Source organism: Halichoerus grypus, chromosome 8 (assembly GCF_964656455.1).
Source record: "Halichoerus grypus chromosome 8, mHalGry1.hap1.1, whole genome shotgun sequence".
Taxonomy (NCBI): domain Eukaryota; kingdom Metazoa; phylum Chordata; class Mammalia; order Carnivora; family Phocidae; genus Halichoerus; species Halichoerus grypus.
This window is the reverse complement of record NC_135719.1, coordinates 119,826,211-119,852,134: the sequence shown is the minus strand read 5'-3', so window position 1 is coordinate 119,852,134 and position 25,924 is coordinate 119,826,211. Positions and strand designations below refer to the sequence as shown.

Genomic DNA, 25,924 nt, shown 5'->3' with positions numbered 1-25,924 from the left:
GGGATTATCTTCTCCTTTTACAGAAAGGGAAACTGAGTCACTCTGAGACCAAAAGGCTTACACAAAGGCATTTCAGACCTCAGAACCTGAAATGGGACTCTGAATTCAAAATTCAGTCTTGAGTTCACCATTGAGTTGTCTTTTTCTCACACAAATCATAGGTGATTCCAGAGGCTAGCCTGCAAGTTCCCAAGGGTTGGCCTGACTTACCTTCCCTACCAGACAGCAGAAGGTTTGGGGGCTTTTAAACTTCCAAGGGCCCAGTTAAAATCATTATTAGAATATGCAAAAGTTCTTATAACATTATTAGAATATGCAAAAGTTCTTATAATAGGCACACTACATCTACTGTACCACAAACAGTAGTGACTATGGCTCCTTTTTCTAAGTTCTTCACTACTTTCCAAGTCATCTCTTTGTCAAGAAAACATTACCATTATAGTCAACACTTGTAAACAGTTTTTTGTGTCATGGAAGTGGTGAAGAGAAAGGATCACATACTTGTTTTTTGTTTAACTTCACAGGTGGTTCTTATATTGTGTACACGTGATTGAAGTACATCCCTTAGAGACCCGTGGGCTTGGGTTACCCCACATGGTTACACCAGTTGGGTGGCCTGAGCTTCCCAGAAACCTATTATTAGAAACATAGCTATGTGGACACAGGGAAAGTCTTCCTGAACCATTCCCCCAAAGTGGCAGCTTTTCAGAAAAATTTTAAGTGAAATGTTGACAGTTCTGTGCTCTGTTCCTCCTGCTCCGACAACCAGACAATCGGCCAAGGCCGATGCCCCTCAACACCCCGCTCTCTGTTCTGTTATTACCTGGCTCCACCTCTGCTTCCAAATTTTTATCCTCTCTGCTGTTGACCCCATGGCTACCTGGAAACCCACCTTTCTCAACCCTGGTCTTTGATCTCATCTTGCCCAAGTGCCAAGGAAGCTACTCGGGTTCATATGATCTCACTAGACTATGGTGATCTCAATCTTTTGTGAACCTACCACTACCATCAATTAATCACTTTATCTTTCTCTATGGGCTTAAATAGGGTGACCATAATTTATCTCCTATATTTTTTAAAGGTAAAGGAGGTGCTACTGGCAATTATGCCAAAGACATTAGGCATAAACCAGAACAGGCCTCAGAAATTGGGATATGTGTTCATCCTAGGTCTCAGGAAAACAACACAAAATAAGGAGAGGTTAGGGAAGAGGCCAGATGGAGTTGTTTTGTTCTCAACCCACTTTCTGACATTGCTGGTAATTAAAAACCTTAGAAACATCCAGAGTTGTATGCTTGCTTTAGGAACTAGAAAGATGAGAAAAGTTTTATGACAATACTTTGTAGGCTAAGCATGGGGAAAGAAATAGCACCATCAGATTCCTACCTGCTGACAGTAAAAGCAAAGGTCACAGGCAGGCCAATCCTTGGGGTCCTCAGAAAGGATAAAAAGGAGTGAATGGGTTCAGGTGCAGACCTAGAAGAGCCTCAGAGAGCTTGCACTGCTAGGGGTCCCAGAAACCCCTGAAGACCCCCCCCCCCCGAAACCAGTAAGCCCCTCCCAATCACAGCAAGGTAGGCAGTCCTGTCTCTCAGTGCCTGGTGAGGGGGATGGGAAGAGAGTGGAGAGGAGTCCCCAGGCCCATTCCCAAGGCAGCAGTGAGGGAAAGCTGTTCTGGTAATCCAATGTCCTTTTGAACTTAATGCCCCTTAGAAAGGGCCCTGGTCAATTAGGATCAGTTGGAGTCTCTGGTGGCATCAGCCTAGGAACCTAGGTGCTTCTTTGGAAAGGAGTGTTCTACACTCCAAACAACCATCTTCGTTGGAAGGTTTTAGGAGAGGTATCTCCATGTGGGCAAGGGAGTGGCCTGGTCATTTCCCAGGTACTTGTTAGCTTTTAGAACGTGTCCATATGAGGCATGAGGAATAGCCACAGGACAAATAATTTGCTTTGGCATCCTCCCAAGTGATAATGAATAGTTACAGAAATACAGCATCACATAGCTGTTTAGGCCCTCTTCTTCTTCTTCTTCTTCTTCTTTTTTTTAAAGATTTTATTTATTTATTTGACAGAGAGAGACACAGTGAGAGAGGGGACACAAGCAGGGGCAGAGGGTGAGGGAGAACCGGACTCCCCGCTGAGCAAGGAGCCCGATGTGGGACTCGATCCCAGGACCCTGGGATCATGACCTGAGCCGAAGGCAGACGCTTAACGACTGAGCCACCCAGGCACCCTAGGCCCTCTTCTTATTCTATGTTCTCTCTTCACCCAATCTCATCCCCTGACTCATTCTATCGCTCATTCATTCAACTAACATTTATTCATCCACACTCAGGGTTTGATTACCATCTACAGGGAGATGACTCTGAAATGTGTATCTCCAGCCCAGACCCCTATATCTTCCTGGTATATCTTCTCAGTGTCTTAAAGGCACCTCAAACTCAACAAACTCCAAGGCCAAGCTCATATTCAGCCCTTGAATTCATTCCTTTCACTTCCTCGCTGCCACCATTACCCCAGGGCAAACAACCCAAATATGCCATCTGGAAAATCTCATCTGCTTCTCACTGGGACTTCCTGAGTGTCCCCCCAACCGCATGCCTCTAATTCTTTATCCTGCAGCCAGAGCGACCTTTCCAAAAAGCAAATCTCACACTTCAACCCACTATTTGCTTGAAACAAGTCAATGGTTTCCCTTTACTCATAGAATAAGGACCAATTCCCTATCCTGGTGTGCTTCCTAACTCTCCAGACAGCTGCACCTAAGACGGCACATATCCTCACTTTCAGAGTGTCTCATATGGGCAGTGTGCACTCTGACCTGTTTTCATGCAATGCTGTCCCCTAACCCACACCTACTCACCCCTCTAGCCACAGGACATCTCCCCAGCAAAGTCCTGGGAAGTATGTAAAATTCTCCTGTAATGCTCTCTCTTAGCCAATGCACACTCACCTTTGAGGTAAGGATCACAGCTGTAATCTGTCATTTACTTTGGGCTTCTTTGATTCATGGCTGTCTCCTCCTTTAGACTGTAAGCTTTGTGTGGACAGTGGCCGTGTCTGTGTGGTTTACCACAGGCGTTCATTAAATAATTATTGAATAAAGAAAAGAGGGGAGGAAGAAGGCAGGGGGAGGGTGTATTCCCATGCTCCCTCCACATTCTGAACTTTCCTACTTTTGGAATTTTGTTTATGCTGTTCTCTCATCTAACAGATTCTTCTTCCTCCTGCTAGTCAAATCCCTCATTCCCACCCAAAGCCCAGTTTCAATGTCTCCATTCTGTATCTGCCCTTCATTTCTGGCATTCTTCGAATCTGGACTTGATTAGGGTGATTCATATACACTGTCACCTTTTGAGAAGGTCCACGTTTCATTTGTCTCTCTCTCCCATCCCACCCTACCCCACCACAATCAACCTCTGGACTTAGGACAGTGTCTTCAACACGCTTACTGAAAAGAATTGAATTCAGCTAAGGCACCATTAATAAGGTTGGAGCCACAACGAGAAGATTTCTTTATTCTAGAGTTAGGAGATGTCATAGTCCATTGTCACACTACTGCCCAGTACCATCCTACTCAAGACTTGATGGAAGCTATGCTGGCAGTTCTGCTAGAGTTAGAAAAAAATTTTTTTTTTTTTTTTTTTTTTAACTAGGCTTCATATCCAGCATGGAGCCCAACGTGGGTCTTGAACTCACAACCCTGAGATCAAGACCTGAGCTGAGATCAAGAGTTGGACGTTTGACTGACTGAGCCACCCAGGAGCCCGTCTGCTAGATTTTTTTTTTAAAAAGAAGCCAAACAGATGCGATTTCTATCTTCTAATATCCCACTATCTAAAATGGAGGATCATAATAAGCCAAATACTTAAATGTCAGCATTAGGGTATGTGTGTTTAGTGGGTTTGATGAATGGAGGTGGAGGGAGTTAGCTACCCTGGGGCAACCATCACCTCCCCTTCACTCCATCAGGGAAACTGTCTATCTTCACATAATTCTATTTATTTAACATGAGCCTAAAGAAAACTTGTTTTACTTTATCCATCTGTCTCATGGTTGCCACAATATAATTTTCAAATGAAATTTCTAAATGCAGACCACACACGCTATTTCAGTGGACCTAACCCTGATTTATGCTGAAGCTGGGGGAAGGGAGATACTCTGAAGAAAGGTGCTTAGCCAGCAGTTTCCTGATGGCCAGCCGTTGCTTGCTCTGCTATAGCAGCACGCAGATGTCGTTTAGTGTCTCAGTTACTTCTGGATTTGGCCCATTCAAGAGTTATATCATCTATGTTCTACCAAGTGGGCATGAAAGTCAAAACTGTGATTCCTAAGACAACCATGGTGATAGAATATAAATTAAAAGGCCCTTGCTTGCTTAGCCTTCATCTGAAAACATCAGAATGCAATTTGTTGGACAGATTCTATAATCTGCAGATGAAGGCAGTTATAGGGCTCAAGTTTATCCAGCGTTAACAAGCCCTAATAGTCTAGTTCAGCTCAGACATAACAAACGGAAATGGCTTTAAATTATCCTTCCCTAGAGACATGATTTCATAAGAGAACAAACTCTATATGCGCACAGAGAGATTTCCAATGTAAACATGTGGTGGAAGCTAAAAGCTGCAGCAGGGTTTCAAGCCTGGATATGCCAACGGGAGGGTATTTGATTTCAAAGACACTGATTTCCTCCCAGTGCAATAGCATGCATGCTTTTTTTGCTGACTACACTTTGAACTGCAGAATACACACAAGCTTGCATATATGTGTAATTTTATAGTTTTCTTTCTAGCTAGGATATTAATAGATTTTAGCCTTTTCCCTGCACAAGTATGGCTGGGATATAGATGCTTAGGGATAGAGTTCCTCATGGAAAACACAAGGCTCACTCATCACCTGGGCTGTCTGAAATGTAGACTGGCCTCTGAGGCTTTGGGAAACGCAAGGTGAGCAACTTGGCACTTCCATGTTCAAGCAGGACATCGATCCAGCCTCCTCTGAATATGAAAAAGTGAGGAAAGGAGAATTCCCATGCACTACACAAAGGGCAGAACACCCTAGCTTGTTCCTTTGGGGCTAGTCCAGTCTAAAAAGCCTAAGACCAAGATTTGACAATGACAATCATCCAATGTCCATTTGACCTACAGGACAGATGAAGTCAGCCTCCTGTTCTTTGAATGGCTCATGAGGTAAGAAGTTTTTGCATTTTTAAATAATAGGGAGACAAGGCAAAAAAAAAAAATTTGTGACATGAAAATTATATGAAATTCAAATTTCAGTGTTCATAAAGTTTTATTGGAACACAGCCACACTCCTTTGTTCATGTACCGTCTACGGCGGTTTTCACACTACAGGGGCAGAGTAGCTACGACAAACACCATATGACCTGCGATGCAAAACTGAAAATATTTATTATCTGGCCCTTTACAGAAAATGTTCATGGGTCCCGGATCTAAACTATGAAACAAAGGCAATGTGAATCTTCAATTTTTTTGGTTTGTTTTTAAATAAACCTATGCATTATGCCTAGGAACTCGCAAGTAAGTTAAATATTCTCTGTGTTTATATGAGAATCCACTTATCCAAAGTTGAAAGCCTTTGTACAGTCTTCCCGCAACCACTAAGTCATGTGTGAATCATTTAGGCCTGAGATCACAAAGTCAAATAGATTTAAGAGCTGGGCAGAAACCACAAGCAAGAAATCTGAATTTTTATTAAAAATTTCCTGAATTTGAAAATGTCGTATGACTCTGACCCAGTGGGAACCAACCTGCACTCTCTGATTTAGACCATGAGCATACCCCGGACTCTTCATTTTTTAGCCGCTATAAACTGTAAGGAAATTGTGCTTTGCAGAGTATCTTCTATTTTTATATAATCAAAAAATAAAAGTAGCCTACATTTATCATCAGAACCCAATACATAAGGTCTACTCGTTTTAGTGATGTTAATCACCTCGGACTGTAAACTCTTGGACTGTCCTTCTTGCTTAACTCGTCAGTGCCCTTCTACAGCACGGGCCAGGCAAGGGCCACCTAGTAAACACTGGCTGACTCTGTCACCAGTCTTCGCTTCTTAACTTCTCTCTTGCCCTGTTGGTTTTCGCAGCCTGGGTGGGATACTGAGCAAGTTCTTTTATTTCATCTCTGCCCTGGGGAGATGAGTAGTTAAACTACTCCAGAAAGAAGAGGCTCTCTAAAGCTTCAAAGTCCTCTCTCAATCTATACAGATATCCTCTACTTGGGCTCCCATGCAATCCTACCGTGTGCATGTTTATAAGATAGAGGCCCAGAGTGACCAACAGTCCTCTCAACCCTGCAAGGAACAGAGGCTGCTAACATCAGTAGTGGAAATTACTGTAAAGCAGAGCCTGCTCCTGTTCACAAGCCTGCTTCTTAAGGCCAAATCTTTGCAACACTGAGCCCCCACCCATTCTGTGGGAGTAGCTAATTCTACATCCTCAAAGTTGTAGGAAGTAGAGGAATACTGCTAACAAAAATGCCTACGCTGCTGTTCATTCACATGTATAAACACACATTTAGTCAACAAACATCTCTGGGATGGTCCTTGAGTGTCAGGTACCATGTTATGTGTCAGAGACAACGGAAGGAGCAGGACTTGGACTTGGTGCCCAGGACCTTTCCGTCTACTGGAGGCAAACAGTGTTGCAAACAATTCATAAAAAAAAGAAAGAAAGAAAGAAAAAAGAAATGTGTTGAGAACAACAAGGCACAGAAGTGCACACAAAGTAGAGACCGCTTGCTTCTTCCTAAAGGTGAGTTGTCAAAAAAGGCTTCAGAGAGGAGGGGCACTCTGGTTGAGTCTTGACAGCTGAGTCAGTTTTGGGGGAGGCTAGAAGGCACAAATTATAGGCAGAAGAGCAGCAATGCAACCCCAAAATGTGAAATAGCCTAGCCCCTAAGAGGTACTCTGAGTACTTCACAATGGCTCTAGTGTATGTGTTTGGGGGAGGAGGTGGGTGATGGAGAAATGAGGCCGAGAGAGAAAACATTCAAGGAGATATGGCTGGAGAACTCGGCAGCTGCCAGACCCTTGAGGTCCCTGTATGTATGCTAAGGAGTTTGGACTTAATCCTAGAGGCAGTAAAAAGACCCTGAGGGATTTCAAATACAACAGTAACACAATCACGCTGTTGCATTGGAAAGAACACTTTGGCCATGGTACAGAAGAGGGAATAAGAACTACAGAATGGGGGGGTGCTGGACCAGTCCAGGCGAGAGAAAATTCAAGGTGTGAACTTAGACACTGGATGTATGGCTGGATATGTGAGGTACTGAGGAGAGAAATTTTGATCATGGAATAGATGTTGGGGGGAAGGGGCAGCAGAGAGGAAAGGAAATCTACACTGATTCCTAGGATTGGGGTTTGGTGACGGGGTAACTGGTGAAGCTATTCATCATGAGAAGGGGTAGAGGAGGAGGAATAAGATCTTTTTTTGCTGAAAAACAACAAAAGGAATCAGTGACTTTCTGATTATAATCTAGGCTAGGAAACCATATCAAATGAAGTTGTGCTTCAGGGTGTCTCAGAAAATTCTTTTTCTGTCCTTGTGGCTTTTGAATGTCATGGATTAGATTACCATGGTGAAGATGAAGCCATCTTAAATCTGTTTTGGAAAAAGATAGGATATAAATAAATAACACATAAAAAGCCAAGATATTTAGTTTTTAGATCCATTCTCTACACATATTCAAAGACAAATACAGGATCTTTCTAAACATTTTTTGTGAGGATTGAGGGGACCATTAAGTTATACACCTTTCCCACCTGAATTCTGAACCCATCAAAAGAAACAGAGGAAGTAGAAGATACGGCTTGGGAGCACGCAACAGTGGGCTCCCCCCGAACTAAATTAGGGAGTGGCCCCAATGCCTCTGTGGCTGGTGGAGCACCATACCTTCCTTAAGTTCCTTCCTTATTCCAGACTCACCAGTCAAATGAACCATTCCACTTCCCTTGAGAAGGAGTGATGAGGAAGCAGAGAAGCCAAGAGCTGCTTAGGAAAAACCCTTCCTCATGGAGAATAAGGCCTTTCCCTAAAGCCCTTGCCTAGTAAACTTTTAAAAATTATTCTTTTCCTAACGTAAGCAGTGCATATGTTTCAGTAAGCATCAAGTGGCTTCTGTGTCCCAGGCACCGGATGAGGCACTGAAGATAAAGAAAGACAAAGTTCTGTCTTCAAATGTTCACACCCTATTTCAGGAAGCTAGATCTGTAGAAGGAAGATAACCAAGGGACAGAGTAAAGAGGCAAGCAAGCAAAATATTTGGAAGCAAGGAGGAAGTAACAATTAGTTGTAACTCCAGGGATGAGAGAATATTAAAAAGCACCTTGAATTTTTTCTTTCACTACATACAATATTTGAAGCTCTCATTTCATTTTCGTTACTGAAGGCTTTTCTTTTCCTTTTTTTTTTTTTTTTTGCCAAGGATGTGAAAGTGTCTGACATGCAATTGTGTAATGTATGGGTGGACAGCTGTCCTTTCTGCCTACTCAACACGCCATCCCCCTTTTCTGGTAACAAAAGGCTTCCTTTCCTTTGGAGAACTGTCCCAGCCCCACCTTTGGGGCCCCTATCTTTCTGCCACAGGGGTATGCAAGTAATCCAGTGGGTCAGATGGATTCTTTAGGGGTACTGACTTAAAGGCAGAAAGAAAAAGGACCCCAAGCCTTTTGAGATCCTAAGTGATGAGGACTAGGGAAGCCACTTTGTCACCATGTGGCAGAACCTGCTAAGATTAAAACTAACAGGAGGAAAGCAGAGCAGAGAGATAGAAACAGCACTAGAAACAATGATACACTGTTGGAAACCCAGTTAGATCTACCCCCTAGACTTCTCAATTACCTTAATCAAGAAATTCCATTGGACTGGTTACCTGCACCGAAGACCCTAGATAATACAATGCTTATCATAAGCTTACAAATTACTTGGATTACTTACAGATTGCTTCTATTGTATCTTGGACCTAAAATATTCAAGTTGAGACTTCCACAAAACTTTATGAAGATGCTTACTGCTTTAATGCTTTAAGATATGTCCTAGGAATTGACAATTAATTCTATAAATGATAGTGCCATTTTATGATGAAGCTACTCTAATATGATATCATTTATCAACTATCACTTTTAGTTTTTATTTTTCCAATTATATCATACTTATAGCTCAACCTTTACTAATACATGTTTCTATGATTTATTTTAATCCATTGTACCTTTTTTTTTATTACAGTTTACTAAAATATAGTCACCTTAGTTCTTGCTGCCCTTTTAAAGAGACAAAATTCATTTTCAATTCTAACTTAGTCATTAACAGTGTGCTTTATCTTAATATTCTCTCTGCCCAATCCATCTTAGGGGCATCTGCAAGGTTAAGACATCATCCATAAGTAGAAATTGTTGCTTTTCACCTTCTCTGAAGGTGAAAATACCAGCAAAATTAGAATTTTAAATAGCAGGAATGACTGACCCTCTGTTTACACAGCAGTAAAATAAAGACAGTGAACCCTATTTTCCTCTTCTTGCCCTATAAAAATGAAATGGGACAAGTTAGAACACATAGCTATCTCTGAACACCAAAGGTGGTGGTGTTACCTATCGCTTTTGTATTTTATTTCCTACCAAATTCTGATCTCTTAGAGAGTCAAGTATCATGGATGTCTTTGGCCATCCCAGATAATGTAAGATGGTGGCAAGATGATAAAGAGAGGAAAGAATGAAAGCTTTTCTACTTTCCTTGGTAACTCATTCCAATGTTTCAAAACACCTGGAAGTTATTTCTAATAAATACTTCTAAGTAAACACTATTGGTAAAATACTATCGAATACTAGCCTTGTGCCAATCCTAAAGCATTTCCTCTTTTTTTTAACCCTTTTGTAGACAAAGATAAGGCAGAAGACTTTCCTATAAAAGATCATTATAAAGTCACATCTCAGCATTGTCTGTGATAAACCACCTCAATTCCTTTAAACATTCTTTATTTTGGTGATTAAAATTATATGCCTGCTTCTCCCTCTCCCACTCCCCCTGCTTGTGTTCCCTCTCTCGCTGTCAAGTAAATAAATAGAATCTTAAAAAAAAAGATATATCACTTGCAAATATCTTTTTAAAAAAATTATATGCATCATAGAATATGACTATGCGATTATACCGCTATCGTACTCAACTACTTTTCAACTTTTACTACTTGGGAGAAGCAGATTTGCCAAGGCTCTAATTTTCTCAACATTCAAACTGATGCATATTTATAAGAGGGAGAACTAAACACAGAGGACAGTATATTCAGTGTTTGGCTTAGTGGCATCTGTAAGGTTAAATCATCCTAATATATGGAAATTGTTGCTTCTCACTTTCCTTAAATGTGAAAATTTTGGCAATGAGGCTGAAATCAGAAATAAAGTTATTTGGCATAGATGCCAGGGTAGGATGGAGAATAAGAATACAGAAAATATAGAGAAATACTATGAGACATCTTAACAGCCTCCAGTCTGAACTCACTCACACATGGGGGCCCTTGGCAGCCATGTTTGAAGAATGCTATCTGATTGGTGTAAGGGCAGGCACATCACCTATGCTAGGCCAATCAGATCTTCTTGCAGAAATTTAGATTGAGAGATGCTAGTCAGCCTGGACTGGTCCACTGAACTGAGGATCCATAAACTTGGGTACTGAGAAGGTACCATGTTTGCCTGAGTGCTCACTAAGCAGTGAAAAGTGGTCAGTAGAGAAAGAGAAAAAGAAGGAAGCCGATATATGGAGAGAAGTAGAGCCTTAAGTCCACAAGGTTCTGAAGGGAGCTAGGCAGACAGAGGGATATATGTGGGGGAGTGAGGACTAGCTGCCTGGGTCCTGCTCCATTTCCAGGCTTGGGTCTCTTATGAAGCTCAGATGGATCTGATGCTCTTGGGTTTTACAAAATTCTCCTGCTTTCTTCTGGTAAATTTCTCTTTTTTGTTATGACAATTTGAGTGGGTTTCAATTATTCACAAACAAAAGATTTCTAACCTAGGCAATAATATAGTGGTTCTCAATTGTGTTTGAGCATCAGAATGCCTCCCAAAAAGGTTTTCAAAAGCACAAATACCCATGTCCTGCCTCCAGGGATTCTGACTCAGCAGGTCTGGGACAGAGCCTGGACAGGTTAAATTCTTAAAAAATTCAACCTGAGATCTCATGGAATGACAACCATGGAATAGCGGCCAAAAGCTAGGCATCAAAGGAAAAAGGACATTTTTGGACCAAGATAACAATGGCAAAAGGGAAAAAATAAGCATAGCATGGAAGAGTGCACACCACTTCCACAAAGCCGAATACTGTAAATGACTAATATTAGCATTTACTTCCACGCTGATCAAACTGTGGTCAATTTCAGTCATCTGTCATGAAAAAGGCTTCAAAGTATTGCAGGTTTGATTTACATATCAACAAACTATCCCCTGCAACTTTAAATCTAAATCATTTTGGTACCTGGAAGCATCAAATCTTAAACAAAACAAAACAAAACAAAACAAACTTCACTGAGCTGGACAATTATAGGTTGCAATGGGCTAGGCTAGGCACAAATGAAAATAAGATGTGGGTGTGTACAAAAGAGGCAATTAAGTGGGAATTTGCTATAGAAATTCTTCCCTGAACAGGAAGAAATTGAGTCCAAAAGTTGATTATATTCGTCTGACAGCATGATTAACGCCCAAATTATGGAATAAATTAGTAAGTAAGACTGCAAGTGAAATCACCCTCTTATTACTTTGACAAAGGAATTTATCTCAGGTTTAGAGAGTGGATCTTTTCTAGGGTAGATGAGAAAGTTTACTGTAATATTTGTAAAAAAATCTTTTCCACAACCATGAAAAGGAAATTTGTAATATCCTACTCTGTAGAAATCCATCTTTTAGAACTGCATTATTGGGGAAGGAGGCACTGGTAACAAAAAAAAAAAGATATAGTTACCTCTCTTGCAAAGCCTGGGAATGAATTCTCTACCAGGGGATGGGTTGATGTCTGGAAGTCACATCAGGATTATATACAACAGCAGAAGTTTTAATAAACTCATACAGGAAAAGAGAATCGAATTTATGATTTACAAATCTCCTCCATTCAACAGGTACAAATTTGGCAGCAAGTGGAATTTTGTCATCATCTTATGTTAAGGTTCAAGGCCTTTCTGTCAAAATGACTACAGGAGTTTGGGGGTATTTCCTTCTTGAAAAATTTCAAGAACTTGCTGGTAATTGATTGGAGAGCATCATGTAACAATGTGCGTATTAGAAAGTAAGACCCCCAGCAGGGAGAGCTGTCTACTATGGTCAGTGTCGTTGCTCAGTGGTCCCATGTGTGGCCCCACATGTACCAAAAGGGAAAAAATAAGTGTTGGACGAAATATAATGAAAAGACAATATAACCAGCATCCCACATTTACAACATTGTTCTGGGCAAATAAATACCTTAATTTTTAAAATCCTGCTTTCTTAACTGCAAAACTGAGACTCCCCCGAGTCAAATATGAAGGACGATACTAATGACAGCTTTGAGAGATAGGTATGTGGTTTATGGCAAAAGATGGCAGAACCATAATTAAAGATCTCGTCTCCTCAATAGTTTGTTCTATGAATGATGTAATAATAAGAGCCAGCATTTGTTGAGAACTTATACCACACACCATTCTTACCCAGTACATCTTTAACTCTTTCGCTTTCATTACAGCCACCGAAATAGGTGATCTTATTATTTCCACTTTTACACTGGCACAGAGAGGTTAAATAGCCACTAGGGTGAAAGAGCTGAAAGTGGAAGAGCCAGGATACACGCCCAGGAAAGCGTGACTTCTGACAAAGCTCTTCACCTCTCTGTTACACTACTTCCGTGAATGCCATGACCACACAGACTTCTCACTTCGCTCCTCATCTCTTCAAGCATGGCTGGCCTCAGGGCTATTTCCACAAGACAAACCTGTGGCGGGGGGCCTGGTTGTCCCCAGTGAAGGCCCAGCAGAATTTCCATTCATTCCCACACGTCAGTGATTTTGTTACTGGAAAATCAAGAGTCACAGATTCTGGTACCTACTCTAGTTAGCAGAATTTGAACAAGCCTCTCCAGACCACAGTTTCCTCATTTAAATAAAATAATTACATAAATAAATAAATAAATAAATAAATAAATAAATAATCACATCAGATGATCCCTGAGGCAATTTTCCAACTCTCTGAAATGCTAGGAAAAAGGGAAAGATTCCAGGCCTCTCTACAATTCCCCGCATTGTCGGGTCTTATTGGCACCACCCTCCCTGAGTTTATCAGCAGCTGCAGGCAGGTAAATTAGTCGTGGTGAAACCTGTAGGTGGCAGAAAGGAAAGCCCCTGTGCCTGGCGGCCTGGAAAGATGCAAGTCACAAAATGGCCGCAGGACTACAGTGTGCTGACTGCACAGTCAGATGCATGGAGGAGGATCTTTTTTAATTCTGAAAACATTTTAAATACAGAAGACACAGAGAAAACAGTAACAAACCCTGTTTCTACATTTTCTTCGGTCTTTAAAAAATCCTTTGTCTTGTACATTAAAAAATATATCAAGTCAAAGTACCGCCATTGCATTTCCTTCTCCTGGTGACAACCATTATTAAGAATTCGGTATTCAGGGCGCCTGGGTGGCTCAGTCGTTAAGCGTCTGCCTTCGGCTCAGGTCACGATCCCAGGGTCCTGGGATCGAGTCCCACATCGGGCTCACTGTTCGGCAGGAAGCCTGCTTCTCCCTCTCCCACTCCCCCTGCTTGTGTTCCTGCTCTCACTATCTCTCTCTCTGTCAAATAAATAAATAAAATCTTTAAAAAAAAAAAAAAAAAAAAAAAAGAATTCGGTATTCATCCTTCTAGTCTTTTTTTTTATGAATACAAATATGGCGGTTTGCGTACATAATCTTACTTGTGGAGCACAGAGTACCTCTCAGGCACACATCTAGAACTCTATTTATAGGATTGCAGTGTGTGTGCATTTTCCTGTCTAACTAGATGCTATCAGATTATTCGAAGTGACTGTACCAGTTTACTCTTTCATTAGCAATATGAGTTCTTGTTTCCTCACATGCTCATCGACATTTAGGAGTTTTCATTTGGTTCTGGTTTTGGTTTTGGTTTTGGTAGGGTATTTGTTTCTTTTGGCCAAATTGATGGATAAGAGAGGTATCTCATTGTGTATTATTATTAACTTAATGACTCGTAAAGTCGAAGACTCAAGTTTCTTCTTCTAAAATCTACCAGTTTATAGCCTTTGCCCAATTTTCTATTGGGTCATCATTTTCTTATTTATTCATAGAATATGAATATGCCTAATTTCCTAAGACTAGAGGGTGAGAGAGAGACTAGCTTGGGAGCCCCTGGTTGGCTCCAGTTGGGTCAAGGGGCTACCCGATTGGCTAGCAGGCTTGTAACAGAACCAACATTCAACAGCAGAAAGAGTGAGGTCATTCTAGTCAGGAAAACAGCTAACTAACTGGTTACTCACTGGGTGGGCCGGTTGTGGACAGGGCTCTTGGGGTCTTTTTCATTTGCCCAGCCATTGCTCTGGTCACTCTGCTATGCTCTACCTCTATGCCCTACTCATTAGGAGGGAGAAATATATGCCAGCCTTGCCATTATCTCTCACGGGATGGAGATCTCTTGAGCTTTTAAAGAAAGGTTTCACATAGATGAGATGAATTGAAAATGTAGAGCAGATGAAACGAACTGCAGTGGAATAGGAGGGAGGTATTTAGCTGTATTTCTCTGTACCTGAGTTTTTTCTCCTGAGAAATGGGAGGAAATCATTTTTGTTTTCTTTGCCCTGGAGCTAACTACAGACAGCCTAGAGGTGAGAATACAACAGATGTAAAATCTTCTCTTTCTGTGAGGTGAGCGAGTATGTGGCATGAACTTTTTCCCCAAAAGAACTTGGGTCTTTTAACATGTAGGCCACGAGGCTGCTCCATGGCACCATCCCTAACTTTCTCAGTGGAGAAGAGCCATGCACCCTACAGAGGTTTAGAAAGAAAACAATACTATGAAAGGGAGCTTAGTCTCTCTGGGTTTTCTTGAAATAATGATCTCGTGTCAAGCTCTGACTGTTAAAATGAATATTTTGATTAATGACCTTTATTCTGCTAAAAAAATAAATGACCAAAGTGTGTGTTTATATATGCAGAGATGTATATTATATATATGTGTGTGTGTATCTCCTTTGTGTCCGTGTGGCTGTACACCAGGAGTGAAAGAGCAGCTGTTCTAGCCATTTACGTTTGGGGGATGGGTGGGTAATACAGTAAGTTCTGTTGAAAGGAAATTATGGGAGAGAATCTGATACCCTGAATCTTTCAACGAGACAGAGGTCAGGAGGCAAGTGTGGAAATAAACATAGAAACTAGCTTCTTGTTTCTAAATCAGTTTTTAAAAAGTAAACATATAACATGCACCCTTTTTGGAGGTTAGATTCTTGTTGTTTAGAGGTGTTTGGTTTGTTTGCTTGTTTGGTTGTGTTTCTCAGTTGATTTTTCTTGCATAATTCAATGGGGACGTGAGTTGGGTGGGTTGCCAGGTCCCTTTGTATCAAAACCACCATGTTCAGCAAACTCTTCCCCCAATACGTTCGACGACTGGTTTGCAGACCTGCTATTCTTCTCTCTCTCCACTTACTCCCCTGTAACTTGAAACTACAGACCTAGAAATTATCACTTGAATTTATTTAGAATAAGTGATTGAGAAGTCAGTCAACCCCTGCTTATTAGCAGATTCACTTAAAGGTTGGAAAGTTTCCTAGATGAATTACTTTTAAGTGACCATGTGGGCTCCACGAAGAAAATGACTGCTGGTGTGTAATATATGGAAACAGCAGCATCTAAGCAATGTGGCCAAGGAAATTGCAGAACCCAGTCGTGGAACTAATTAGTAGATATGTGGGCGCATGAAAACTGCAGCCAGAGGAGCTCGTGCTTGTACAAAGCATCCTGTGTCATCACTTGGTAGAACTTGAGATAATGGCCCAAGTAGTAGAGAAGAAAGTGGAGCAACCTGTGGCCTTGAATTTTTTTTTTTTTTAACCTTAACTTTTAAATAGGTCTCGATCCATCAAAGCAGTAATAATGCCAAAACTATTGTCCTTTAGAATAGCTTTTCCATGTATAAATCTAGAATTGTTTCCCTAGATGAAATCCATTTTCCTGAGTCTTGGTTTGAAGTCTCTGGATCTCAAATGAGTCTGGTCAAGTTGTAGTAGGCAATAAGCCACAGACTTCCCCGGTGTCAACATTAAATGCTCCTGAATCAGTGGAACCCATACACTTAATTCTACCCTCCCAAACTACTGACACCAATGCTAAACTATCACATTATTTGTCTCATTTATACAGTTAGTGCAGAAACGAATTATGATGTTCTGCCCCACAGCGGCAAATGAAGGAGTAGAAAATAGAAATCCTAGGTTTTATCCTTCCTTCACCACTATGTTTTTTGTTTTTCTGATACTGTTTGTCCATACACAGTATTTGCTTCTTTACAGGCACATTATGGGTGTTGGAAGTAACTTCTGGACAGAACTACACCTAAACCAAACCAGCCAGTGTTTGTTCATCTTACAGTTTAAGATATGCAGCAGTGGTTTCAAAATTCTTTTGAAAAGCAAATCTACAATGTAGTAATCAGAATCTTAGTGAAGAGGAATCTTAAAGGTCATCTAGTCCAACCTTCACCCAGTACAAGAATCCTATGTGCTTGAAAAAAATCCTTCTTCTGTACAAATGAAATGTCTAAGGCCGTTTTTTTCTTAATATACTCAGTGAAGGAGGACAGCATCTGCCACCTTTTTCTTTATAAGAACTCGTCCTATACTTAAGTACCATTTATTTTCTCCCTTCAATTTTCTTTTCTTTAGGTTAAATAGCCCACTTTCATCGTTCTTCAGAGATCTGATTTTCCATGCTTTTAATCATTTCAATTGCTTTCCACATCCTCTCAAAATGCACAAGCCCAAGCTGGGCATACTGGCTGAATGAGAGCTTTGCTAATAATATTTCATTAATGCTGAATATGGTGACTCAGTTTTTCATGCCAGGCTCCTGTTAACATAGTCTACCATCATGTTAGATTTTAAAGTGTGCTTGAAAAATACACACACACACACACACACACACACACACTTGATTCTCTGACGTCTTTAACTATGTTATTAAAATATTTTTAACATTAACTTGTTTAAATGTGAAAACTCCTAAATCATTTAGAATGCTTTTCCCCCCGCTAAGGTAAAACCCAGAACTCACGGGGCTTTAACATTTAATCACAGATGTCACATGCAGCTGGTGATACACCTTGTTATCCGTCCCAAGTCTCCTCCTGGAATCCCCAAATTCCATATGTGTGTCATCCTGCTTTCTAGAACCAAAGACAAGGAAAAATACTCTGTAGTTCTCTGGGACTTGCAGCTCAAGCTGACCATACTATCTTTTTAGTAGCTTGTGGCCTCTATGGGGCTGCAGGTTCCAGAAAGGGTTGAATTCTCAGATGTGTGGATATTTTACTCAAGAGTCCAGGTTATAAGTGACAGAGTGCCAACTCAAGTTGTCATAATGGGCAAAACAAAAGGTAGGGCCTGTTAATGGGTCACATTTCCAAGGTGGGTGGACCCAAGTGCTCAAGTGATGATGGAATCTCTTCCTCCACAGTTCAGCTCTGCTTTCAGAGTGTGGATGATCTTTTTTTTTTTTTTTAAAGGTTTATTTATTTATTTGACAGAGAGAGATACAGCGAGAGAGGGAACATAAGCAGGGGGAGTGGGAGAGGGAGAAGCAGGCCCCCCGCTGAGCAGGGAGCCCGATGCGGGGCTCGAACCCAGGATCCCGGGATCATGACCTGAGCCGAAGGCAGACGCTTAACGACTGAGCCACCCAGGCGCCCCCAGAGTGTGGATGATCTTAAGCAGGCTCCCCCTACGTGCTGGCTATGGGCTTACATTCTACAAGTTTAGTGACCCTAGCAGACAGAGCGGGCCCCTCTTTCCTGGTAGTTCCGGCCAAACTCTTGTGGTGGATTCTCATATCCTTAGCTTGATTCACATATTTATTCCTAAACCAATCACTGAAACTCTGCTTGGTCTGATCCAGGTTCAGAGTCAACCTCTAGAGCTGGAGGGTGGCATCAGCCTCATATGAACCACGCAGATGAAGATCCGGATGGGAAAACTGAGGTGTTGTTTCCAAAAGAAAGAGGAAGCAAAGCTTGTCAGGGGAGAGCACAGCACTCATCTACTGCTAGGCCTTCAGTGTCTCCTCATGCCTTTCAGGGAGTTCACAGTGGCCTGGCCTGTGACACACAGTATGGGGTCAGCAAAGGCTGAACAAATGAATCCACTGGCTAGGGGCCTAGCCCATCACCAGCACAAGACCTCAGAAATTAAGGACAACAGTGGCATTGCCTCGCAATGCACAGAAGAAAATGCTTACTGGGTTGGGATGGTGGTACAGGGTGAAGGGAAAAGGGCTGAGAAGGTACAGTTCTTTCTGTATAATTTCAGAAAGTGCAACCTAAGAATTAGAGAAATCTCTCCCATGGATCTAAGACAAAGCATATACTTAAAGCCTATAATGAGAATTCCCTTAGTATTTCTTTGATCCCCAATTCAGTGAAGTTCTGATCAGAATTTTGTGGTCGCTTTAGGGCAGCTCAGTAAAATAGGATGACCACAGATATACAGCTGGATAAAGGTATAGGAGGTATATGAAAAGTAGGAGGGGCCAAAGGGCTTCATAGACAAGTGGGGCACTTCTTCGGGGCACTGAGCAGAGGTAGGATAGCTGTTCTAGGAAATCACCTACCTTGTGAAAGTGATTTAAGGGGTTTTATGCTGGACTGTCAATATAAGATGAATGAACATTGGTAAATAACTCTAAGAGTCTACACTGTGACTTCCAGACACTGTGCTGAAATGGACCATAATCACGTTTCCTATGGCACAGTGATAAACTTTTAAATTCCAGTTTATTTGGCCTTTTTGTAGTCACAGATATTCCTTTGCAATTATGAGTCGATATTTAATTTGACTACCTTATACTGTGTTCAATAATACTTTTTTAAAGATTACTATCTACTCATAGTGGTTAGAACTTGAAATAATTACAGTCTGTTTACCTTTGGTTCCTTGTTGAGTCTTAAGTTAATTATAAAAAATATTTGTAAGTAATAAAAATAGCCTTGTTGGGTAACACAGGCCTTGGTATTAAAAGCAAAAGGGAACCAGGAAGTTTAGTTGGGTTCCCAAAGGAGTTTTTGGCTGAGAAAGGTTTGGGAAGCACCATGCTAGAAGTCTCCAAATGTAATATACTCTTGGCCTAAGCACAGTAGGAGAAAGCAGTGTAGAGGAAAAGAGGAGGGAAAATGAAGCAACTCTCTTTGTAAAAAGAAGAATCTCTGAAGAATAGTATTTTTATTCTCTGTGCACTCTGGAAGAAAACAAGCTAATTTATACATAATTCTCCCCAACCCCCAAATGGGCTAAACTAATAAGACACTGAGAAAAATAACTGAGATCATCAGATTGATGATGAAGTAACTATGGTAGAAATACTTTATAACCTATTAAAAATTTAGCTTGCCAAAACAGATAAAATTGAAATACACATCCCCACCTCTAAAATCAAGCATGAAAACATGTTTTCCAGGTATATTCCTGTGGGTCACTCCAGATTTACTCTCCATCCTTCTCCACCCTGCTGTCTGCTTTGGAACCTGACCTGGGTGGACCACATCCACAGGACTCTTCCCTGGGTTTGGCCACTGGGGGGCGCTAGCAGGGGACTGGAGGGGGTCCAATGGCCTTGGGCTGTGGGTTGCCCATGCCTCTTAATGAAAGGTCTCAGATCCTGCCCATTAGTCCTCCCTGTCTCCTGTTTCCAAAATCCAGCCCATCCTCTTGCCCTTTCAGTAGGATACTAGGGTACTAATGGAGCCAATGATGATTAGCACCAGAATACTGCACAGGCCCTGTGGTCTCCCTGCACCCCGGTCCACTCCATTACAAGGACTCCTTTTATTATTCAGGTTTTCTGAATGATCCTAATAAAAGTGCCATCTTTTCCTGATGGGATCCTGGCTGATACAATATGTAATGTACTCAGTTGAAGAAAAAGTTGTAGAAAAAGTTCTAGTAAGTAACCTATGCCTCCTTTTATTTCTAGTCCTAACATTTACTGTTATTTTTATTAGAGTTGAATGCAGGCCAAGCCTAGGCATAAGGAGGTTTATGACGAAAACCGCCTTCAGTCCTCTACTAATGATCTAGACACAGATACAGAGCGGACTGGAACAAGAACTGCTTGGCTTTCATCACATTGACACGAACCTGCTGCTTCCTCCCCACGGTCTTCAAAAATCCCGACCTCATCCTTATAACCTGGCACCCTTTCCTTCTATTAGGTAGTGGTGGGGCAAACAGCACTGTTTGTGAGAGTGTCCAGGACAGTACGAACACACAGTAAGTACAACTGGGGAGATAAGTCTTACTTATTAATGAGTAATAAAATTATTCAGCTAGTGTTTCATAAAAGATGAAAAGGAATTGCTCTAAGCCCTGAGCACCTCCACAGCAGGAACCATGTCTCAGACATGGTTCCGGTCCCTGACCTAGCTCAGTGCCTGGCACTTAGTAGGGGCCCGTGAAAACACTGAGATGTGTCAGTGTTACTTTCTAAGGGGCAGTGGGATGGTAAGGGCTGTGGAGAGCCCCACTTGTGTGTCCTGGGTGTACATTTCTACCGTGTGCACAGTTCCTCTCCCTCTTCTTCACAGAAATATCATCAATGGCCCCCTCAATGGCGCTTAGCCGATTTGGGGTCATGGACGTCCCCCTTTGAGAATCTGACACACCAACAGATAAATAGAGGTCAAGGACAAAAAGTAGAACAAAACAAACCTCTTAGTTAAGATGCTCTACACAGTCCTGAAGCAGACGTATTCCCTGTGTCGAAAACGGGCAGGGCACAAGGTACTCCATGAGGAATCTGAAAAGGCGCATTCCAGTCCAGACTTCACAAGACTACAGCCCAGAGGAACTTACTTCCTCTCTGCAGACTCTAGCTTCTGATACTGAATACCTATGGTTCGTGGTGGTGATGGTGATGAGAGCTGTGCCTATGGGCTCAGGTGCTGTGCTAAGTGTTGCACCTATCTTAACTCGGTTAGCCTCACAGCATCTTTATTATGTAGGTACTACTATCATCCTCATTGTAAAGAAGAAGAAGTTGAGACACAAGGAGGTTTAGCGGATGGTTCAAAGTCATAAAAGTCCTTCATGAAGAGCCCAGAATTAGAATCCAGGTAGTCCCGGGGCACCTGGGTGGCTCAGTAGGTTAAGCATCTGCCTTTAGGTTCAGGTCATGACCCTGGGGTCCTAGGATCTCTCCCTGCATCGGGCTCCCTGCTGAGCAGGGAGTCTGCTTCTCCCTCTCCCTCCCCCTCTGCCGCTCCCAACCCCCTCCCGCCCCCGCTCTCTGTTGCTTGCTTACTCTCTCTCTCTCAAGTAAATAGATAAAATCTAAAAAAAAAAAAAGAATCCAGGTAGTCCCACAAAATGCTTGAGCATCTGCTCACATCTGCTATTGCTCCCTAATGAGCTAGTAACTATTTCACCTCACTAATGGGACGTTATGCACACAAGTTCCTTGAGTATCTACTGGAGCGTAAGGCACTGTGCTAGCTGCTACGGGACAGGAAGAGATGTGTGAACCAGTTTCACCTGAGGAAGGCAGAAATGCTGGGCGAGGGGGCAGGTTTAACGCCTCATTTGCATTAATAACACGGTACGCACAGGTGAGGAATAACTGGGGCGGGGCATAAGCGCGAGTGAGATGAAGCACTGAGTGGATGGGTCTAAAGTAGCCTGAAAGGTGACATAAACTTCAACGGAAAAGGAAATTTGACAGCCTGAAAAAATTATTGGTAGGAATGAAAATGCGAAGTAACTGATAAAAAAGACAGTCACACTCTGGGAGGAAAAAGTACGTTCATATACCATGAAACACAAAAGTTTGTATCTAAAGTATATTATTTATATGATATACAAGGAAAAAAAGTTATGAAGAGTCTTTTCTATCATTAGAAGATGCCACTTGAAAGCAGGGAAGTGCAGAAGGGAGCCCGGCGTCAGCTCAGGAATGTGGGAGACCTGCAGTTCCAAAATGGACAGTCCTGATTCTGGGGCTCACCGTGTGCCAGGCTCTGTGCCAGGTGCTGGAGATGACCAGGATAGGATACCTACCCTGAAGAAGCACATAATATATTGGGAAAGACAAACTGCTTTGCAATTTACTATAAAGACTTTGTGATACCCACGGTAAAAGGGGATGAACAAAGAGTCTAGAAGATGAGGCCTGGAAATTTCATCAAGAGTATTCCCTCCACATATGCAGATTCGGAGCAGATAGTTTGTTCAGTTCACCTGGGCTCATATGGTCCATCCTAACACTGTCTGAGTAGACTTTAGAACATAAAACAAGGGCGCCTGGGTGGCTCAGTCAGTTAAGCATCCGACTCTTGATCTCGGCTCAGGTCATGATCTCAGGGTTGTGAGATCAAGCCCAGTGTTGGGCTCTGCACTCAGTGCAGAGTCTGCTTGTCCCTCTCCCTCCCCCATGCTCGTGCTCTCTCTCTCTCTCAAAAATAAATAAAAGCTTTAAAAAAAAAAAGAACATAAAACAAGAGATTATTTGAGATCCACTAAAATAGCACCGTAAGTAAACTACATATAATTTGCTGATATGTTGGGCACTGATGAAATGAGTGATGGTGTGTACGACTATGGGTGTGGTTTTATTTATGGTCCTCTAGGAGGTTAGTAAACTCTCATGGCCGCTGGTGACTGCAGGTGCCTGTGCTAGCCCTTTCTCTCAGCTGCTTTTCCTGCCGCTCCCGGCTGGCTTTGCAGCTTCTTTTTTAAAAGATTTTATTTATTTATATGACAGAGAGAGAGAGTACAAGCAGGGGGAGCGGCAGGCAGAGGGAGAGGGAGAAGCAGGCTTCCCGTGGAGCAGGGAGCCCGATGCGGGACTCCATCCCAGGACCCTGGGACCGTGACCTGAGCCGAAGGCAGACGCTTAACGACTGAGCCACCAGGCGCCCCAGGCTTTGTAGCTTCTGAGGACTCCTAACGGCACGTCCCAGTCAGCAGGGTCTCTGAACTCCTGCATGTTCTCTTAGTATCTGAATGTCACGGTCCAAGGTCAAGCTCGGACTCTCAGAAGACTGTCCCTGCTCCCGCTTCCGCTCTCTGGAGGCAGAGCATTGGTACATCACTTCCTCTGCTCCAGGGCTCAGTTTCTCCAGGGCTTTTTGTTTGCACTGTGCCCCCTCTCTGGCAGGCCTCCCAGTTCTCTACGGAATGCCACCCTTCACGGCCAAGGCCTCCGACTCAAGGCCCAGTGAGGTCACAAGTCGGGGCTCAGCCCAGGATCTGGCACATAGTAAGCGCTCAGTAAAGGTTTGCTGCAGAATGGAGACATGAAGAAATGAATGCCCACAGCTTTGGGCCCCTAAGGGACCCTGCCCTCGGCTGCCACAGGCTGCCTGGCTGGCCGGCCCCTTAGCAAGTGACAGTGTCAGCGAACATTTCACCCTCCCGTCTGTTCCCGCTCCCAGAGCCCATGGTCTCCCTGGGTATTCCTGTCTTTGAGTGAGGAAGGCCTATTCGTCTTGTCCCTGGGCTCTCCTTGGAGGAGGGACAGCTTCTGGGCAGAGTGCTGCTGGGAAGATGAGCCCCAAGAAACAGTAGATGGTCTTCCTCTCTGTATTCTTGCTTCCCCTTTTGCAATCCTCACAGTTGCCACATCTACTGGTCAAGGCTACTAAAACCATACATCTCCAAACATCAAACACTACCCACAAGTGGGGAAAAAACACACAGTATTTTTTTTTTAATTCTTCTGCTGTCTTTGCCAATTGTATCTCTAACATGTGAGAATTTACTTTGGAAAACAGTTTTTCCCATGTAATTTTATTTATCCACCCACCAAAACTTGCCCAGGGTATGGATGCCAGCACTTTTTAGAGAGTGTGCCTCATTTTAGAGAGTGTACCACTAAGGGGCACACCAATCTCTCCATCTTGCTTCACCCCGTTCACCCTTCAGTGGTGCAGCTGCACTTTTTTCCAGCTCTGTGTTTTGTCCTTTACCCACTAGGCCTGCAAAGCTAGAACATTTTCAGAGGCAGCACTTTGTATAATAAAAAAGTGTATTTTAACTGTCCCTTTTTAACCCTTTCTCAAGGTGCTAATTAAAAATGTTCCTGGTAATTGTGCAAAGCCAATGCCTATGGCCTTCCGCTTACAGGCACACCTCCTTTCAGCCCGAGTTGGAGTCCCAGCACAGGACCAACCCCCCTCTGCCCCTGCACACACCCTCCCCCTCAGAACTTCACAGTGGCTTCATCTGCCCTGGCCTGTACTGGGGGCTCCCATCAACCTATCACAAAGCAGGGAGACCCTGGGCTTTCAACAGAACACATCGAAGAGGCCTAGAGGCAAGATTCTACGAGGTGCCGCTTGGCTCTAGGCCAACAATCTCCTAATCTGCAAAAGCTCAAATGAGCCGATCAAAACACATTGATAGAGTACCATTTATGCACAGGGCATGAAGAAGGATACACAACCATCAGAAATGTGGCCCTCGTCCCCCCACAGAAGCTTACGATCTAGAAGAGGAAAAAGGCTTTGCCCTTAAATCGATGTCCAGTAACACTTGGGCCACACAGGCGGACAGCCAGTATGAGGTAAGGGCAGCAAGGGCAAGTGGATACAGGGGAGGGAAGGGGAAGGGAATCTGAATGAGTTAGAGTGGGAAATAATCAGTCTGGCTAAAATACGGGTGAGAAGAGGTATAATAAGACCAGATTGTCAAAGTCCTTGAGTGAAATTATGGAATGTGTTATTGTGCAGTCCTTGCAAACTGCCACCTGGATTTATTTTGGACCTTTAAGGTGTGAGACAGAGCTGAATATAGTTATTCAGACATGGATCAAAAGAAGGACATTATGATTTTTTTTTTTGCTTCATTATATTTACTTATTTATATCATGCTTACTATATGCTAGGCACTGTTCTAAGTGATTTATAAATATTAACTCATTGAATCCTCACAACAAATGCTACAAAGTCAGGATGATTTTTTTTTTTTTCCCTATTTACAGATGGGGAAACAACAATACAGGGTTTAAGTGACTTGCTCAGAGTCTATACCTGTGCTGTCTCTCTTGCTCCCACGGAAGAGCAGATTATGGACCAACTGCTTCTGTTTTCTGAGCCTCTCAGAGGCAATGAAATACCAAGGGCAGAGACTAACCAATAATGTCTTTCCAGAGCTTCTTCTGAAATCTTCTAAGACTATCACTTACTGAATTGTTCCTGAAAGCCCTGTTGGCAGCAGCATTCCATCACCCAAAAGGAGAGAGAGAAAAAATGTCCAAGTTTACCAAGTGTATGAGTTGACGAAGTTAGACTTGCAGTGGGGAGAGGGGTTCCAAAAGGGCAGAGGAATGTGAGGAGTGTGGAGTGGCTGGAGCTGCCCTCCTCTTGGAGAAGAGAACAAGATTATTTTTCTCAGACATGTAGGGCTGAGGAAGAGTCTAACAGTATGCCCCTACCTCTGCTGTTTTCCTAGTTTACCATTTTTTTGTTTTAAATTCCCTTTTAGAATTAGAATGACTTGAATTTAGAAACTTTGAGGAGTGTGTGGTGAAACAGGAAGTAGGAGAAATGCAGTGTGATGGGGACGTGGAGCCAGATGAAGAGAGAGCCGAGGAGAAGAAAGGAGACCTGCGCACGATGGGTAGGAAGATGAGAGGCGTGTTGGAAGTCAGAGGAGAGAGGGTGGGATAACTTTTCACCAGAGGCAGTATTCCAGTG

The 25,924-nt window shown here is 42.6% G+C and overlaps 1 protein-coding gene and 1 long non-coding RNA gene across 7 annotated transcripts in view; one reads left to right on the top strand and one right to left on the bottom strand.

The window, feature by feature from the left end:
* The window catches only part of RAD51B (RAD51 paralog B), a 561,771-nt gene that overhangs the window by 100,588 nt on the left and 435,259 nt on the right, over positions 1 to 25,924 (bottom strand). The window lies entirely within an intron of this gene.
* The window catches only part of LOC118551577 (uncharacterized), a 53,501-nt gene that overhangs the window by 21,344 nt on the left and 6,233 nt on the right, over positions 1 to 25,924 (top strand). The window contains exon 4 of the long non-coding RNA XR_013450194.1: positions 5,148 to 5,189. This is a non-coding gene — a long non-coding RNA (uncharacterized LOC118551577). The remainder of the gene's footprint in view (positions 1 to 5,147; positions 5,190 to 25,924) is intronic.